General features: G+C 27.8%; 1 pseudogene; it reads left to right on the top strand.

Annotated features, from left to right (window-relative positions):
• The first annotated feature begins 6576 nt into the window (after positions 1-6576).
• On the top strand, positions 6577-9079 carry LOC123269741 (annotated as a pseudogene).
• The last annotated feature ends 1018 nt before the right edge of the window (positions 9080-10097 follow it).

The raw sequence follows: 10097 nt of genomic DNA, 5'->3' as shown, positions 1-10097 counted from the left end.
CATCTGTGGTTAAATCTGATCGATGAGCTTAGTAAGTAGTTCCCAGGAGTGTTTTGATGTTGTTGGTCTTGAAGCACTTGGTTCATTGGCTGTCGTAGATTCTACATTCTGTTAGTAGATGATGGTACACTGTTAGATCTTGTTGGCATTGACATTTTTTCTTCGTTTCTTTTTATAGTATCCATCCATGGGTGTTTGGTGTGACCAATTTTCAGCCTCGTAATTATAGCCTGTGTTTTTCTGTCGAAAGTCATAGGTGACTCTTCTTGGAGTGAAGTCCGCGATAAGTGAAGCTTTGTCATTATATTCTCGAAGTACAAACCATGGGTAAAAAAGTCCTCCTCTGCTGGATCATTTAGTATTAAGGTTTGAAGGGAAATGAAGAGGCAGACAAAGCAGCCAAAGAAGCGACAAACAAACAGCCTACAGACAACATAGCTGTGGAATTTAATTATCTAAAGAAATGGATAAAAGCTAAGTTAATGGAGATAAGAGAAGCAGAATGGAAAAAAATATAAATTTTTTTGTTTCAAATAAATTTTTATTTCTTCTCAAATTTTTTTAATAATTTTCTGAATTCAATATAGAAAGAAAATGATCAAATGAAGAAGATATTTAGTCAAAAGAAATTGTTTTAAAAGAATCAAAAGATTTCGAGATTTAAGAAAATTTCCTTTGCTTGAAAATATTCACGGAGAGAAAAATATGGAAATCATTCCTATAATTTTAATGAAATGTTTTCCTATACCATTTTAGGAGCGATTACTTAAATTATGGGAATTGTACCCATAATTTTTGGCAAATGTTACTATAATTATGGGAATGGTTCCTATAGTTATAGGAGCGATACCTATAATTATAACTGTAATATTGGCATGATTCCCATAATATATAGGAATGGTTCCCATAATATATAGGAATAGTTTCTATAATATTATAGGAACCATTCCTATAATATTATGGAAACCATTTCCATAATATTCTAATGATGATGCCTAATAATATTGAGATATTTATCATTACAACTCAAGTTATTTGTGACTTTGATAACCCCTTTGAAGCATTTGAAATTATTAGTAATTTCAATAATTTTACTTTCTTCCCAATAACATCATTTGAAATATGTAAAATAAGTGATATTTTGTTCATATAAATATAATAAAAGTTACATACCCAAAAGGTGGATTTAATAAATACTCAACGTATGTATTGTAAATAAATAATTTGTTTTAAAAATAAAATGAAATTGTAAAACTAAACAATGAATTTCCATGTCTACTTTGCTCCTCTAATTTTATAGTGAGAAAATATCCCTTTTAATAGAGAAACTTTAGAATTGCTACAATATTTTTCAATATTATCTAACACAATAATAACTGAGTTAGAATTAACAATTTAAGATTAAGTACACATGTGAATAAAAATTATGATAAAGAAATTTTTTCACTCTAGTGAAAGATCAATTTTTATTTACAAAAAAAAATTTATTAGCAAAAAAATATATAATAATTACTTTATATTTTTGATGTGATTGCTTCATTATTATGAACATAAACATTTTTCTATTATTATGTGCGTCATTCCCATAATATCCCGGGAAAAAATGATCAGACCTGATCAAACATGAACAGGCATGAGTCTTCAGGCCTGATCAGACATGATCAGGTCTGAAAGCCCATTGTTACTTTTAATGAATTATTTTGCTTAATTTTATGGATATAATACTTGATAGAGTCATACGAAATTCTCTATTATGAATTAAAATAAAAAAAAAAATGATTACATATAATTGTACGGCTGTAACACCAGCAGTCACCCATCCAACTACTAACCACGCTCAATGCTGCTTAACTTTGGTGATATCCGTGCGCCTCGAAGTTCCCGCCTGCTGTGCTGCTATCTTATGTGACAAAAATTCTATGAAGTACATAACGTATCAAATAAGTTTATCATAAATATAATATAAAAATTGATTTTATAATATATTTTATTCATATATTTCATCAAAGAAAAAATTTTTATCACATCTCTGACTACGCAAGTCTGATCAGATCTAGCCGGAAAAAAATGATCAGACCTGACCATGCCTGTTCATGTATGATCAGGCCTGAAATTACACCTGCTCATGCCTGTTCACGTATGATCAGGCCTGAAATTAGACATGGTCATGCCTGTCTATGCCTGTTCATGTCTGAAGCGTTAAATACGCTCAGGCCTGATCATGCCTGTTCATGTCTGTTCATGCCCGTCCATGTCTGTTTATCCCTGTTCATGTCTGAAGCGTTAAATACGCTTAGGCCCGATCATACCTGTCCATGCCTGTTCATGCTAAGGACGAAATATGGTAAGAAAAAATTTTTGAATATGTTAAGTGTAATTTCGATTAATAAATTTGTAAATTATCAATAAACGGCATATTTTACTATTCAATAAATAAAAGTATTTTGATTATCATTAAAAACCTACCATAGGGTAAATTTAATTAAATTTTCTAGGCATGGACAGGCATGAACAGGCCTGATCAGACATGAACAGGCATGAGCGTATTTAACCTTTCAGACATGAACAGGCCTGATCAGTCATGAACAAGCCTGATCAGACCTAAGCGTATTTAACCCTTCAGACATGGACAGGCCTGATCAGCCATGGTCAGACCTAAGCGTATTTAATCCTTCAGACATGGACAGGCCTGATCAGGTATGAACAGGCATGCTCAGGTCTAATTTCAGGCCTGATCATACATGAACAGGCATGATCAGGTCTGATTATTTTTTCCCGGGATTATAGGAACCATTTCTATAATATTATAGGAACTATTCCTTTGATATTATAAGAACCATTCCTTTAATAATGTAGGGACCATTCCTATAATATTATAGGAACCATTCCCATAATTTTTGGAAAGGTTCCTATAAATTTCTCTCCGTGTTTATGTGATAATCAATTTTTAGTTTGTCGGGTAAAATTCTTTTTTCGTCCGATGCAATAGTCGAAAATTAAGATTGTACTAAATAATTTATCTAAAAAATCATAGTATACAAACGAAAATTTGAGAGGTCAATGTTATAGTGAAGTTAGCCGTTAATTTTTACGTAATTTGAGTATAATTGATAACAAAAAACAGTACAAGTTATTGCAGTGAACTTATGGTACTAAAATTGATTTCAAACTACTGATAATCAACTTGTAGTGCAACACTGATTATCTGAGTTATCTTCCACAAGGATGGTAAAATAAACTATGAACCATCTAGAGATGATTGAGATGAACACTATCATATCCTGAGTTGGTAAGAATTGGCTCATATGATCTAATGGTAAGTTACCAGAAAAGAGAACATTTAATTTGATTTCATCATTAGATTGTTGTTTGTAAAGTTAGCATACCAAATGAATTATGAGTTGAAGTTGTAAATTTGCATATTCTTAACTTTATGTTCCAATTTCGGTATTCTAAGTTTTTTTAATGTTGATTGATAATGCTATCCCGAAGAGTAAGAAAATTTTAAAAGAGCTCTTTTTTCTTCTACTTAGGTTTCTATATCATTGTGAAGAAGTTGTAATATAAACTAAATAGGTGGCAACTGTGTGAGCAATTTAGAAGCTTGAAAAGGATATCTCATTTTTTTTAATTTAATTTTCGAGCAATTGTTTAATTTAGCTTTGGTATGTCTTTTTTTTTTTTTTTCAGAAACATTTTTGTCGTTAAAAAATTTAATTGCTACATGAGTTTCTATCTGAGATAAAGATTATTTTAAAATAGATTTAACGAACGATAAAAACCCCGATAATCCTATTAAAAAATATGAAACGATTCACTAAGTGCGATAAATGACTGATAATTCAGAAATTGTTTCTACGAATTTGTGAGAAATTAAATACTTTTTTGGGGTCATAAAAACTATTATTACTATCACCGTAATTTTTATGATAGCTCCAATGAACACATAGATTGCTTTTAAAAAAATAGATATTAAAATAACTTTTATTTTTAAAAATTATTGAACATTGGAAGCATTAGAAGCTTTACTATTTTCACTACTCTCAGTTCAATTAAAAGTTGACAAATTTGATGGATACTATTCTAAAGAACGCGGGAGAGAACTAATTTTCGGTAAACTAAGAATTGTTGAAAGTACAAAAGTCTGTCAAAAATTTAAGTTAAAAAAGTAAGTAATAACGTTTTAAATAGTATTTAAACTGAATATCAATTTGCGAATTCAAATAGTCATTTTTGATACAATTTGAGTATTCTTTTGCTATTGATTTTAATGATTTTGTTATTTAAAAAAAATTAAAGACATGTCCATCTTGTTTCACATACGTATAAATATTATAAATTATAATTATTGTGAAAAGTTGTTGTATTTTTGAACTTTATTTCAACTAATTCACATATGACATGAGCACTTAGTTAAAAGGCATGTATACGGAAAAATTATAATTTTTACATCGTATTCTAGGATCAAACTTTCAATATCTTCACTTTCATAATTTTGCACGCCTCATAAGCGAAGCGGATAAGGTAGTGCTTTATTTTTGCCTTACAAAAATCAAGTGATTTTTTTAACTAAAATTGTCTCTATTTATTTTCTATCGTACTTGTAGAATAATATTTACACATAAATGTCATGGAAAAATACTAGTTTCAACAATGATGACATTTTGCTTCTTAAATAAATAAAAAAAATTATTTCATGGACGTCCGTGTGTCTGATGTATGTATGGAAACTGGCGTGGTCACGATAATTGCCGAAAAACTTAACTGATCAAGTTCATTTTTTATACGCTTCAACATTATCCAAAACTAAGTACTTTCGAAGATCACGGTCTAATTCAATGTAATTTAATTATAATTAGCAATAAACTAAAATCCACTCATCGTTTGTATATCTATATCTATGTAAATAAGGTTAGTTTACAACACATGCGCAGTACTTTTCTTTTCTGGGTGGACAATGGCGCGAAGGATTTAAAAGTATTTTTCTTGCTCTCCTAGCCGAAAATACGCTCTTCCGGGATGCACTTTACTCCAGAAAGAGCAACTTTTGTGGACTGCTCTAACGCATGCGCGCTACGCATATTTTCTGGCTCGGCAGCACAGAACCTCGCTTTCTTTCGTATTTTCGTGACGCGACCGGCCTACACAGCGAGTTTCAACTTTATATAGGGTAAAAGTGCCGTTTGTGGTCACTTTACCGTTTATGGCCATTTATTGTTCAAATAAGCGATATAAATGAATTTATATTAATAAACCATTACAAACTCAATTTGTTTTAATATACGTCTTTTAAAACTCAACAAAAATATGGTTATAATATTATAATTTTTTATAAATTAATTCAAATGTTAATTGGCCAAAAACGGTACTTCTACCCTATAATAGTCACAACATCGTCTGTATGTAACATGTCAGCGCATAAACTAACCAAAAAATGTCTAAGAAATAAAAATAATTTTAAACTAGATCATTCACTGCAAACTCAAGTGTTTTATTTCATGTTTTAAAGTAAAACACTGAGGTGTTTTTTAAATCTAAATGTTTTGTATTAAAACGTTTTAAGTGATTAATGAAATTATCTTAAACACTTTGGTATTTAGTTTTAAAATATTTCATCTGTTTTACCAATAAATACACTTCAAACTGCTTTATAATAAAACATTTTTAATTTGTGAAACGTTTAGTATACAGTCAAACGTTTTGAAACTAACCAGGTATTAGCAAATAAATCGTTTCTAGAAAAAAAAACGGTTATCTGTAAAACATTTTTATTGTAAAACACTTATTAAACAGAATACTTTACATAAATGTAAAATATATCATTGAAAATTGAAATGGTGTATATACATAGGTATACTTTACACATAAGTTCAATATAAATACATAAGTTTGTAGATGTGTAATTGTTTTGGAAGATGATTAAAAAAAAAGATTATAAGTTCTATAATACATGGATATTTTTACCCTATTTTAACCGATAAATTCACACCGTTCATGATTAATTAAAGGAATGTATTGTTGATTATTGAGTTTGAAAGATGTGACAGGATGCGGAAAAATTAAATCTTCGTGTTCAAGAATCATTATTTATTTATTATTATTTTATGTTAAAAAAATAAATATATTTTATCGCTATAGACTTATATGTCACATCAAAATTTTAGTGGTTATAATCGAGAAATGTATAACGACTGATTGACTGTATCACTAATATTCACATATAGTTTTAGCTCAGTTAAGTTTATTCTCATATTCCAATACATACACGTTGACGCTACGCTGCTTCTCAGTCAAGTTTATGTGTACATCTCACACATACACATTGGCGCTACGCGGCTTCTTGGTCTAGCGCTTGTTACACACACACGCACGTACACAAGCTAGCGAGTCCAGCAGCACGAGTAGGTTCGTTCTTATTTTGTTTTCCCGCTTTTGAGGTGCATTCCATGATAAGTCTTACCCTTATCGTGTTAATAACAAATGTAAATTTATTGTTACTAATAATCAATTTAAAAAATAGAATAAGTTTAAGTATACATTCGTAAAGTCATTTCTTTATTGATAAAAATTATAAAAATGGACAAAAAAGTCTTTTGTTCTTTGCAAGGGCGTTCAAAATGTGTAAAGTTTCAACGTGATCCAAGTGTCTCTGACGTTGCAATTATACGAGACAAAATTCATGATATTTGTGAACGAGATACGTGTTTAAAAAAGTTTATTGAAAATAAAGTTATTGTTGTACAAAAAAAAGATAATGATAAAGATGTGTGGATCGACGTGGAAGATGATGACATTGTAGAAGATAAAGAGAAGTTAAATATTCTTTTACTGCCAACACCTGAGGCTGCAACTGATGTTTTAGAAGGAAATGATGGAAATTTTCCCTATAAAATTCTATATACAGAACTGTTGAATGATTTAGAATCAGAAAAATAAATCGAAAATCAAAATGATGATGCATCATCAACTAAAGAAAATTCTGAGGTTAGTAAATTGAATTAATTGTTAAGTTGAATTTTCATCATCAATTAAAATTAATATGTAATTTGATTATTTTTAAGTATTATGTATTTATTTAACTTTATTTTTTTTAGTCGCAAATCCCACTAGATAGTGAAATTAGTGTTGACGAAAAAAAAATTGATCAGTCAAAGAAAATGATAAGTATCGTTAAAACCGGACCAGGTTCTATCAAGATGCCAGCAATATTACCTTCTTTAACTTATGATTTGAAAAAAAAAGTTGAAGATTTGGGAGTTCTAGCATCACAAAAAGATTTGATTTATCATTGGGCATCATTTTTATGGGAAACAACTGATGGACAGCCGATGAAAATTGACTACCAGAATCTTGCTAGCACCATTGTATCAGCTTATCCATTACTAAAAGGTGGTCCAAAAGGTTACGTAAGTATTTTTTTTTATTAGTCAATAATTCAATTACAATAATCTAATAAAAATAATAGTAAATTTACTAGACTTAAAATAAAAACTTTTTCCTATTAAAGGATATAGTGAGAACTCAATTAAGTACCTGGATAAGGAATCACAGAACCACATTAAAAAAGCAAGGAAAAAAAAGAAATGCAGAAGAAAATATCAATCATGTCCCCAAAATGTCTAAAGTGGAAGTATCAAATGAAACGTATGTTTTAAATAATTTTACATATCATAATTATTTATTAGATTAAGAAAAAATATGTTTTTTTATAGATATTTTTTTTTTTTTCATTTGAGAGATTTTTTTATTGGAAATTTTTATTTTGAAATGTATTTTGATTTTGAAAACAGCTGACAAATTACTGTTGATAAGAATTTATTAAGCATAAATCTTTTTAGCCAAACATATTTTCTTTATAAAAATATTTTTTTCTCTCAATATGATTATTTATAAAAATTATTTGTAATAAATGAATTAAATTTTATAGATCTGAGGTTTCTACATTAAATGTTAGCCGAGCTTTATTGGAATTAGAGAAAAAACAAGGAAAAGAAGGTAATACGTCTCATGTCCAACGTCTTATTAAGTTAACATTAAATGAGCGTCTCAATTGGATAAAAAATGAAGCTAAGTCAATTTTGGAAGTGGTAAGAAAATATCCCCATTTGAATGATTGTGATTCGGTAAGTAATTTTTTTAGTTTTTTGATTTTTTTATACTCTAAAAAAAGTAATTACTCCTTAAAATTCATTTTAAACAGATACTCTTTGAATTTTATAATTTAAAAAATACCACTGAGGATTCGATATTTAAAAACATACAATTGATGTTTTTTCGATTGAAACCTTGTAATAAAACTGAATGATGCTGTGACCAGAAAAGTAAAGAAGGAAGTTAAGCCTTTGTTTACTTTTAAACAAGTAAGGTTTATTATATTTTCTATTATTATGAAGTGAGTTTATTAATACTCTAGTTGTATAGAAACGAAGACTTTAAAAAGCTAGATCATTTTTTAATGTGCTTTTAATATGTACTTAAACAAATAAATATTAAAGTAAAGAACCCAGTTATTGACACGGACATGGTTGTTTGACACTTGCAATTATGTTCTAACTAAAAAAATAAAATATTCTTAAAAAATAAAATATTCTTAAAAAATAAATTATCTTAAAATTTATGATTTAAAAAATATACTTATTAGTTTATTAGAGTTGATTTGTTTTTTTAATTAAAATAAAATTGCAAGTGTAAATAACTAGGCCAGTGTCAATAACTGGATCTTTTACCTTACTCAAAACTTATTTTATTACAGGCACGTTCATCTACTGATTGTCTTGTGACTGAAGAGAACGAGTCTCCTCGAGCTATTATATACTCTGATAATAAAGAAATTAGCGCTGCTTTTATTGTTGCTGATACCAATGTCAGAGTTCAAGTTTCCAATCCTACAGTACCAAAGGTGGTAGCTACTTTATTAGCAGCTTACTATGTTTGGGACACGGTATTTCCTAAACAGTACTTAAACATGTTAGAGTACATCGACAGTGAAGTGTTGGGAACTATAAATAAAAAAAATCAAGTTCTATTGAAGTTCATTCGAAAACGAGAAGAAAAAGAAAAAGAAGAAGAAAATAAATAAGTAATGTATTGGACTTAATTTTTACTTTGATACTTACCAAGCATTTTATTTAATTTTAATTTATTGAAAAAAAAAATCTTAATTTATTTTTTTATTAATGTAAAACTCAAATTGTTATGGAAATATTTTTTTAGTACGTCACTTCATTAAAAATTAATAATCTATAGATACACGAATACAATAAAATAGTTGCTAAATATAGCAATTTATATTTTCTTATGTAAGAAAAACAGAAAAGTTTTGATAGAAAAAAAGTGATTTAGAGTTGGAATGTGTGAAACTAAAATGTTTTTTGTTCAAATGTTTTCTCTTTCTGATATAATTTAATTTAATTAAAGATTATTTTAGATTAAAAATACAAAACAACACCTACTTTAAAAAAATTCAATAGTTTATAATTAAAAAACAAAAATGTAATTTGCATGCAATGTAAAATGAAATTTCCCTAAGAATATTCATTATAATTTTATGTAATTTTTATTCATTTATGAATTGAAACTTAAAAAAAAAAATAAAATAAATAAATAATCCTACAAAAATAATTTAATGATTTTTAATTTTTTATGTATTAATAAAAAATTTATAAAACGCTTTAAATGTTTTTAGATCATAACACATTTTAAGTGATTTAATGAAAACACTTTAAGTGCATTAAACGCCTAAAACGTTTCCATTGAATAAAACACCATAAAATGTTTAAAAAGTGACTACAAACTTTTAAATACTTTATGTGTTTAAAAGTAAAACACTTGAGTTTGCAGTGTTGTTAATGAACTATTTAATAATAATACTGCTCAAATAATTTATATAAAAAGTTTAAAAAATAAAATATAATAGTTTTGTGAATTTTTATTTGCTTTCTTTTATATTTTGACAGTTGGTAAAGCAATGTTTATTGTTTATAAAACAATCAATGTACTCTATAAGCTTCTAATAATTTAATTCCAATCTTTCTTAGCCGTCGATTACTAATTAAAAACTAATATTTAATCAACTTAAAAAAATAAATTCTGTTATT

This window comes from Cotesia glomerata, linkage group LG7, assembly GCF_020080835.1.
Source record: "Cotesia glomerata isolate CgM1 linkage group LG7, MPM_Cglom_v2.3, whole genome shotgun sequence".
Classification (NCBI taxonomy): Eukaryota; Metazoa; Arthropoda; class Insecta; order Hymenoptera; family Braconidae; genus Cotesia; species Cotesia glomerata.
The sequence above is the reverse complement of the archived record's forward strand: the minus strand, read 5'-3'. Positions and strand labels throughout refer to the sequence as shown.